Source organism: Leiobunum rupestre, chromosome 1 (assembly GCF_980474605.1).
Source record: "Leiobunum rupestre chromosome 1, qqLeiRupe1.1.hap1, whole genome shotgun sequence".
Classification (NCBI taxonomy): domain Eukaryota; kingdom Metazoa; phylum Arthropoda; class Arachnida; order Opiliones; family Sclerosomatidae; genus Leiobunum; species Leiobunum rupestre.
Window position 1 is genome coordinate 5453930 of NC_143384.1, and position 8864 is coordinate 5462793.

Consider the following 8864-nt stretch of genomic DNA (forward strand, 5'->3'; position numbering starts at 1 on the left):
TCTCAACGAAAGCCAACCAAGTTGAAAATTCCTAAAATTTGCATAGCGAATGCACAGATTATATTTCAATCTAAATAAAATTTATCAGAGCTGAATAAAAATATGGTCTTTTTTTTCTTAAAAACGTGTTTTTCATGAAAATAATGTTTGTTTGGTTTTGGGATCTTAATGCCCCGATATCACAAACATATTGCACATCATATAAAAGCTTAGTCTTATGACTATCAATATATAGAGGAAACATTAAAATCGGAGTATGCCCTTTTTCAGTAATTGGCTTCGAAGTTGACCCCCCATGCACTAAATATTTTGAAAAACGTTCGATTTTTTAAACTACCGTTACAGATACAATATTTTTGTTAGCATTTTAGAAATCAACGCTATAAATTGTCCTAGAGACGAGATTCACATGATATTAGCCTTAATCGCAAAAATGTTATTCACCATAACGCTTAGGGGTACAACTTTTGCGCAAACGAAACCTTAAAAACGTGTGGTATTTTCAAAAGTCTATAATTTCGGAACCACTCATTACATTAGGCTAAAATTCCACAATTGGCCCTCTATTAGCCACACTTTAACGTGTGTAAAATTTCATTAAAATCGGACGACCCATGGTTCCCTCTGTGTTCGAACCTCCGTGGAATGACCCATATATAAATTCAACATATTGGAGCTATTTAGAAAGAACAGTATAGAATTTATTTTTATTTAAAAACATTTTTCAAAAAGTTCAGTTGAGGTTGTTGCAATATCAAGTGATTCGGTATTATCGGTGTCTTTTACAATAGCAACGTCAGTTTTCTTTTCTGAAGATCCACTGCCATCTTTGATATAAAAAAATCGCCAATTTTTGGAAGTTTTGGGATTTCATAATCTTTTTCTTTTTTTCTCTTATGAAGCTGTGCTCCACTGTGTTTCTTTTTATCGGACATTTTCTTATTAGTCTCGAAAGATCCTCGTATTAGCCGCAATCCTTTGTTCAACAAAAATGATGTAGGGTACGTGACGGTACTTAGACAAAACAACATCGAATATCCAGTGGCGGCGCCAGGGGTAGGCTACTGCCTACTTTTACAGAGAACGAGGTATAAAGTTTGAGTGAAGCGTTAGACTGAACTTGCTGGCACTGCCTAAACAAGAACATACCATATGTTTGATTTAAATACTAAATAAAACAAATAATATTTTGAAAATAAAATGCGGCGAGGGGGAGAGAAACTAACGTTTTTAAAAAGATAAAGGGTAAAAATGGGACAAAAGTTTTGAATTAGTTTTTTACTCAGTTGATGATTTTTCCTTAAACAAAATAGTTTGAACAACATGTTAAGGTAAATATTGTACGTAAAAAACCAAAGTGCTGTTCTCTGTAGGTAAGAACAAGTTCAGCTTCTCCGAGGAAAGGTTATATGTGTTATTAACAGTACTAAAGAATGGAAACAAATTTGGGAGGATGATTATTAGAATTTCGAGACGAAATATTTTGGAATAATTAGACTTTTTTGGGCTACATGTTTACGGTTTACAAAAAATAGGAAATTTTTCCTTTTCCTTTCAATCAAGCAAGGGGATGTCTCGAGTTCAAAAATCAATTTAACCTTCATTACAAAAAAAAACAAATACACGTAAGTTGTTTTATTTCATTTTGGAACTAAGGTAAGTTATTAGTTCAATATAATGTATTGTATTTAATTCTTCTTCATTATTACTATAAAGGTATCCTTTTATATAGTGGACTTTTTTAGTGCTAAAAGTTACTATTTATTTGGAGTAAATTAAATTTTTTCCATACACACGAACAGGGTAAGTAATAAATAATAAAGGAACATATATTTAGGGAATACGAAATAAACCTCATATTTGAGATATTACATCATGAACCCACATACCATACAATGGGTAAAAATTAACCTTTTTGTAGTGGATATATCTAGGCTCATTTAATCATTTTCTAAAAAGGGTAGGAAGGATTGTATATATTCTAAATGACCTTCAACCCAGTTCGTTACTGCAGACCTAGATTATATGTTTTGCAATAGTTCCTCGTAGGCATTTCTGGCATTGATGTGACTTCCTTGTTGGGCATCGAAACGCTCTTGCAGCTGCATTAACTCCACCTGCAGAGAATCTTTCGATTCAACTATTTGAAGAACTCTGTCTTTTTGCTTTTGAATTTCCTCTTCGTAGTACTTCCTGTTGGCGTCGCAGTCGGTCAGTTGGCGCTTCAAACGTTCCATTTCCTCGTCCTTCTTCGATAATTGCTCCAAGAGGCCCAACGTGACTTGCTCTTCTTTTTTCAAGTCATCAACGACATTTTCGCATCGAGTTTGCTCTTGTAAAAGCTCCGTTAGCAAGCGTTGGATAGTGATTAGCTGGTCCTCTCGATCCTGTTTGATCTCGTTCAATTGGCCTTCGAGATTTCGATTTAGGACCATATTATTCGGAAGGTCTCGTTTAAGTTGATCAATCTCTTCGTCTTTACTGGATATCTGATTCAAAAGGCCCACGGTGCCATCCTCTTCACTTTTCCAGCAGTCGACCATTTGATCGTACCGAGTCGGTTTTTCCACGAGCTCGCCTTCTAGACTTACAATCTTGTTTCGCTGTTCGTTTCGAGCGACATGAAGTTCCTCCAAGTTTCTCTCCAAGCTATTTATGCGGGACTTTAAACAAGCATTTTCTTCTTCAATAGTTTTAAATATATTTTGTATTTCCAAGTTCGTCTCGGTTACTTTTTTAGACTCGTGATCTTTCCGTTCAATGAGAGCCTTGCTTCGATTAAATTGTTGCTGAAAATTCGTAGCGTGTGATCTAGCGTCGTTCAACTCTTTTTCAAGCTGTTCATTCTCTTGGACCCTAAGGGCGTATTCTGATTTAAACTTCGTGACCACCGTTTCCATCTTCTCTTTCTCTTGGCGTAATTGCGAATTCTCCCTTCGTAACTTCTGAGCAGTCGTTTCGTGGACGACTTTTGGTCTTGTAGATTGTTGATCTGTGTCTAAAACCTTTGGTCTAGTAGAGTGATGACCTGATTGCAGTTGGTCTTTGTTTTCTCTGGCCTTTAGCTCGTGCTTTAGAGTTTGGATTTCTTTAACCAAAACCGAATGAGCCCTCGATGAGTCGCATGCCTGTTTCAATCGGTTTTCTTGTTCACTTTTAAGTTGTTGATGTAGATCCTGCATCTGTTTCTCGCAATACTCTTTCACTTTTAACTGCAAACAAAAATGATTATTTATTGGGTATTAATTGTATTTCATTAAGTTAACATGTGCTTTAACTAACCCGGTTTATCAAGATGCGTAAGAGTAAAAAGCTAAAAAGCTTTAAAATTTCACAAGTATTTAAAGTATTAAGGGAAATTTGGGAAATTTTGACTCAATGGTAGGCGAACCGAAAGTCTTTGCTCCAATTACATTTATTTAACATTCAAAATTTTCCACGTGTTAATTTTTCTTATGACAGCCAAATAATGTGAATTCTTAAAAAATATTAAGATAAGTATGGCACTGAGATATTTATGTTAATGATTGCGTAATCGTAAGTTCCGAAACAGGAAACAGTTTTTAGTAACGAAGCTATAGTCAGTTGCAGGCTAAGAAAGACAAAATATATAGTACAGTCGGGCGCAAGGATACCTCAGACCATTTCCGGCCAGTCGACCGCGCGAAATTGGAATTTGACCACTTTACGGTCAATTTCAAATTTCGTGATTCTCATCGTATTTTCGCGCCACCTAGGAACCGTAATTGGAATCTATGTTTTATTTCATGTTGTCATGAGTTTAATTACTGAATACAGCTGAAATATTTTGCTAAAGAAGGTTCGATAATGGAAGCTCCAAATATTTTAAATAGCCCAAGAGGTTACTATAAAAAGCATGATAAAGGTTTATTGTTAACAAGTAAAGATAAAAACATAACATATTTAACTGGTAAGACGTAGAAATAAATTTACAAAATTAAATAATTATACATACTATTTTAAACTTAAGAATGATAGGAATGCCTTATCTTTTCAATTTGCTCGCCACCACAATTATGCAATTAAAAAATAAAGATTCCAATTTTGGTCTCTAGATGGCACTAAAAGTCGACGAAAAGAGCAAAATTCGAATTTGACCGTAAAATGACCAAATTCAAATTTCGCGCGGTGGAATGACCGGAAACGATCTGAGGCATCCTTGCGCCGATTGTACTATATATTTTGTCTTTCTTAGCCTGCAACTGACTATAGTGTTAATAATAGCCAATAGCTTTATCGAAAATGAAAAACTTTTATTTGATAAATTTCAATGGCCAGTTTCAAACTTTCACCCTACAATTAGAGCCCACGCTTAACACATTGAGTTAGGCTTGTGCTATTTTTTAAATGACTAAATTTTTTTACACACATGAAAACGTTTGTTTATGCAGAAAATTAAATTTTTTTCAAATGTTAAATTCTTCTAAATGTTTCTAAATAAATAAAACACGTTTATTCATTTAAACAATCTTTGGTACATATATAAGAAATTATTTTATAATGGTAGGACTAAGAAGTACACTACTTTTATTATGGGTCTTTTAACTTTTACTTAACCTTGGATATTAGGGTGAATCTATAATTTACAATTCTTTACGTTGGCTTGAGGGCCACACTCTAGCCCTTTTTCTGGCTAGAAAGTTGTGTTTTATAGATGATCCTAAAACTGTCAACCAAATCAGTATTTTTATAATTAGATGATTTTGATATTTGCTAACACTTTTCAACCTGATTTTAGTTGTCATACAGATATTTTTTAAATCTATCCAAAATTTCAAACTGATAACTTTTGAAAGTAGCTAAAATACATTTAATTGTGGTACATTCAAGGTTAGTTATAAAATTAAATCGGTGCTGTCTTAGCACAGTCTTTCAAAGTTTGTAATCTATTTAATTAGACTCTGGCGCCACATTGGATTCTAAATGTTCTTCAGCGATTAACGGTTGTTGCGAGTCATTGTCACCAGACAAGACCGAATCGGATGACAATGTTGCGTCAGTAGCAGGCGTTTGAAAGGCTAAGTCGATTGTAGTTTCAATCGGAAACATCTGAAGTTTTTCTATAACTTGTTGTATCGGCAAAACGTCGACCTTGAACTCAATTTCTGATCTGCAATTGGGGCAGTTGTTATTTCCCCAATAGTTGATGCAATTGAGACAAAACACGTGTGAACAGCTCAAGGCAACTGGTGTTTGGAACATTTCGGTACAGATGCTACAGCTAAAATCTTCGACAATCTGCTCTACTATATCTTTCGAGTCGTTAATGCATTTCTCAAGATTCTCGATGTGTTTTTCATCCGCCTCAATTTTATCTCGCAATCTCTGAATTCGCACTCCATTCTCTCCCAAAGCGCGATCTAGCTCGTCGTTGGAATCATTCTTATGTTGCAATTCCTTTCGTAAATAATCTATCTGTTCTTTAACACTTAAATATTTCAGGTCTAGTTCATCTATTTTTTCTCGCAGTCGTCGATTATCCTTACACAATATCAATGCTTCTGTTTCGTGAAAGTTCATCGTAGCCTCGGTTTCATTGAAGAGTCGTCTTGTTTTCAGCAAGGATTGTTCCTTTTCAGAGAGCTGCCTTAAAAGATTCAAACCACTTTCGTCTAGTTTTTTAATTACTTCGTTCTTTTGGTCCAATTGAGTCTCGAATTCCAAGAGATCCGATTCCATCTCCTTCTGTCTCTTCGACATTTGTGATTTAGCACGATTTGTCTCACTTAATTCACTTGTCAAATCTTTTACGAGGGTTTTGTTTTGCTCAAGGTGCTCCTGTAAACATTTCAATTTCTCATCCTTCCGCCCAACGTCGGCATGCAAAGGTCCCAACTGACTCGTTAAACGTTGAATCTCAGATTTCAAGGATACTTTTTCGTTAGTTTGATCAGTGGAAAAGTCTGTCAACTTCGTAAAATTAATGAACATATTGTTATATTCTATTTCGAAATTTAAAAGTTTCTTCTTCAGTTCTTTTATCTCAATTTCCTGAGCAGTTTCTTTCTTCAAAGTTGTCTCGGTCAGCAAATCGTTTTCGATTAATAAACTACAATGACTTCCAAATTTCTGAAAGTACAGATAACACCTGTATCACACGTAGTTGCCACTTAAGTAGTATCACTTACGATAAAATGTTTTCAAATGGTATATTAAGGATCTAAATTATATATAAAAAATTCTTTTTTGTTTATACATAGAACCATAAAGGGTTGTTCTTTTCCCAAATTTAAATCTGGAAAAGGTGTAAAAAATATGTTTTAAAACACCGTAAATATAGTGATTTAAGACCGGGGAGTATTGTAGAATCTTCATGAGTGTAGTTTTACACCCTTAAATCAAAAGCTAGTCGTTTCGTACCCTAAAACATGTATTCTAGTATCCTTAAGGGTGCAGTTTAGAACCCTGAAGCGAAATGTTTAATACCCCTAACGGTGTAACAAAGGAACCAAAACGGATTTCAAAAGCACCCCAACCATGTAAATTAACACCCTAAAAGGAAAAACGCTTTTTACGGAAATTACGCTGTAGAACAACATGCTTTATAAATTTGTTAAGGTGTTAAATATGGGACAAAATAAACCTTTTTTAAGTGTGTAGGAGAGCAGACCTAGGGAATGTGTAGTACTTGCGTCTGCCACTATTGCGGTGTTAGTGTTGAATATAATTTTGTCTGCATGTTCGCGAGTATAAACATGTGCACTTCTTAATCTTCAACTTCTAAATAATGCATATCTCCATCAGGGCCGTGCTAAGGGGGTGGCGAGCCTGGGCGGTCACCCAGGGCCGCTAAAATTTTACCATAAGGATGTATATACCGGAGGGCCGCTACATTCAGTTTCACCCATGCATTTCGCCCGGGGCCGCGAGACCTCTAAGCACGGCCCTGATCTCCATTGTGAAAACGTTAGTTAAAATAAAATGATTGGATCGTGTTTAAATATGGGAAACGTAAAAAGATATTTATTCGGGAGATTTCTTAAACCATTTTCATGCTATATTAACTTTTTTGTAAATTATTAAGGATCTAAAATATACATGTTATTCCTCTTGATCCAAGTGCAATAACTATTGAACAAAATATACGAAACCTCACCATTCTGTCTTTGACTGGTCGATCACTAACTTGTAAGTTGTTCGTCCAATTTACAGATGTTGCGTTTTAAGGTATTTCGCCCATATTTAAAATTTTAGACAAAAAATAAAACAGTTAACCAAATATTAGTTCCCTCTGAAAATAAGAGGGCAAATGTGGTTTTCATTATAAATATCAAATAAATTTTATCTTCATTAAAATAGAATTGCAAAATATCCAAAAGAGAAATTTTTAATTGTTTCCCCTTAAAAGGATTATTATAATCCGCTTGGTAAAATCATTTAAACGGGTTTCTAATAACATAAATAAAATTTTTGATTTTTCGACCATACCTCATTTAGCTGACTGACGAAAATTAATGGGTGGATCCCCTAATAGGAGGTTTTTAAAGTAACCTTATTTGGTCTTTATTTTTTAAAGAAAACGTTTAAGTTTGTTGTTGCTATTGTTCTCTACGTACATTGCATTATCGATTTTATGTTTTAGCTCACAATAGTTATAAAAATCTATTAATATTCTCATCTGCTAGAGTTTGACAATGCTGTGGCGGCGAGATGATGACAGGGGTACATGGTTCTTTGATTATTAAAAAAATTGAATTGTTTTATAGGAAGTTCATTAACTTAACACCGTTGATTTCCATAAAAGCCACTAAGGCAAGTTTATTATAAGCACAAGACAGATTAAACGTCATTTGTATAATTGTGTTTCATGTGTTAGTGATATCGTGGCGTCACCAGCGCAGCGAATTTGACACGGGAAAAAAAGCGATTTATTTATCAACAGGATTTGCCTGAAAATGATGATTTGATTTTTTTACATCAAAAGAGTGTGCATGAATTTTATGAGTTTTTTTCAATCAAAAGAGTTGCATGAATTTTATAAGTTTTTTTTTCAATCAAAAAACTGTGTATGAAAACTCCGACAGTTTTGTTTAAACAAAAGGATGCATACAAAGTTTACTAGATCCTGTTAAATCAAAATGATGTGTATTAAATTAACAAGTTTTGTCAAATCAAAATGATGTGTCTGAAATATGTATGAGTGCTGTTCAATCCAAAGGATGTGTATGAAATATGACAGTTTTGTTTAGTCAATGGGATATTTATTAAATTTATGACAAAGGTGTTTAATCAAAAGGATATGTTTGAAGCTGACTAGATCCTGTTAAAACAAAATGATGTGTATAAAATTTACTTAGTTCTGTTAAATCAAAATGATGTGTGTGAAAAATATAAGAGTGCTGTTCAATCCAAAGGATGTGTATGAAATACATGACCGTTTTATTTAGTTAAAGGGCTATTTATTAAATTTATGACAGTTGTGTTCCATCAAAAGGATGTGTATGAAATTCACTAGGTCCTGTTAAAGCAAAATTATTTTTATGCAATTTACTGGAGTTCTGTTAAATCAAAATGATGTGCATGTATATATATATGTATGTATGTATGTATGTGCTGTTCAATCAGGTTTATGTTTGAAATATATGACAGTTTTAATTAGTCGAAAACATGTCGATGAAACTTATTAGAGTTCTGTTTAATCATAAGGGTGTTTATGAAATGTATTAAAGTTCTGTTCAATCAAAAAGAAGTGTCTGGAATTCATTACAGTTTTGTACATTAAGGATGAGTGAAATTTAATAGAAATAATTATTAATCCTCGGTCAGAAAAACCAGCAGTTCTACAGAATTATTCCATAAAAGGCATTCGCATGGCCACACATTTTGGAAATGTGTGTGTTTTT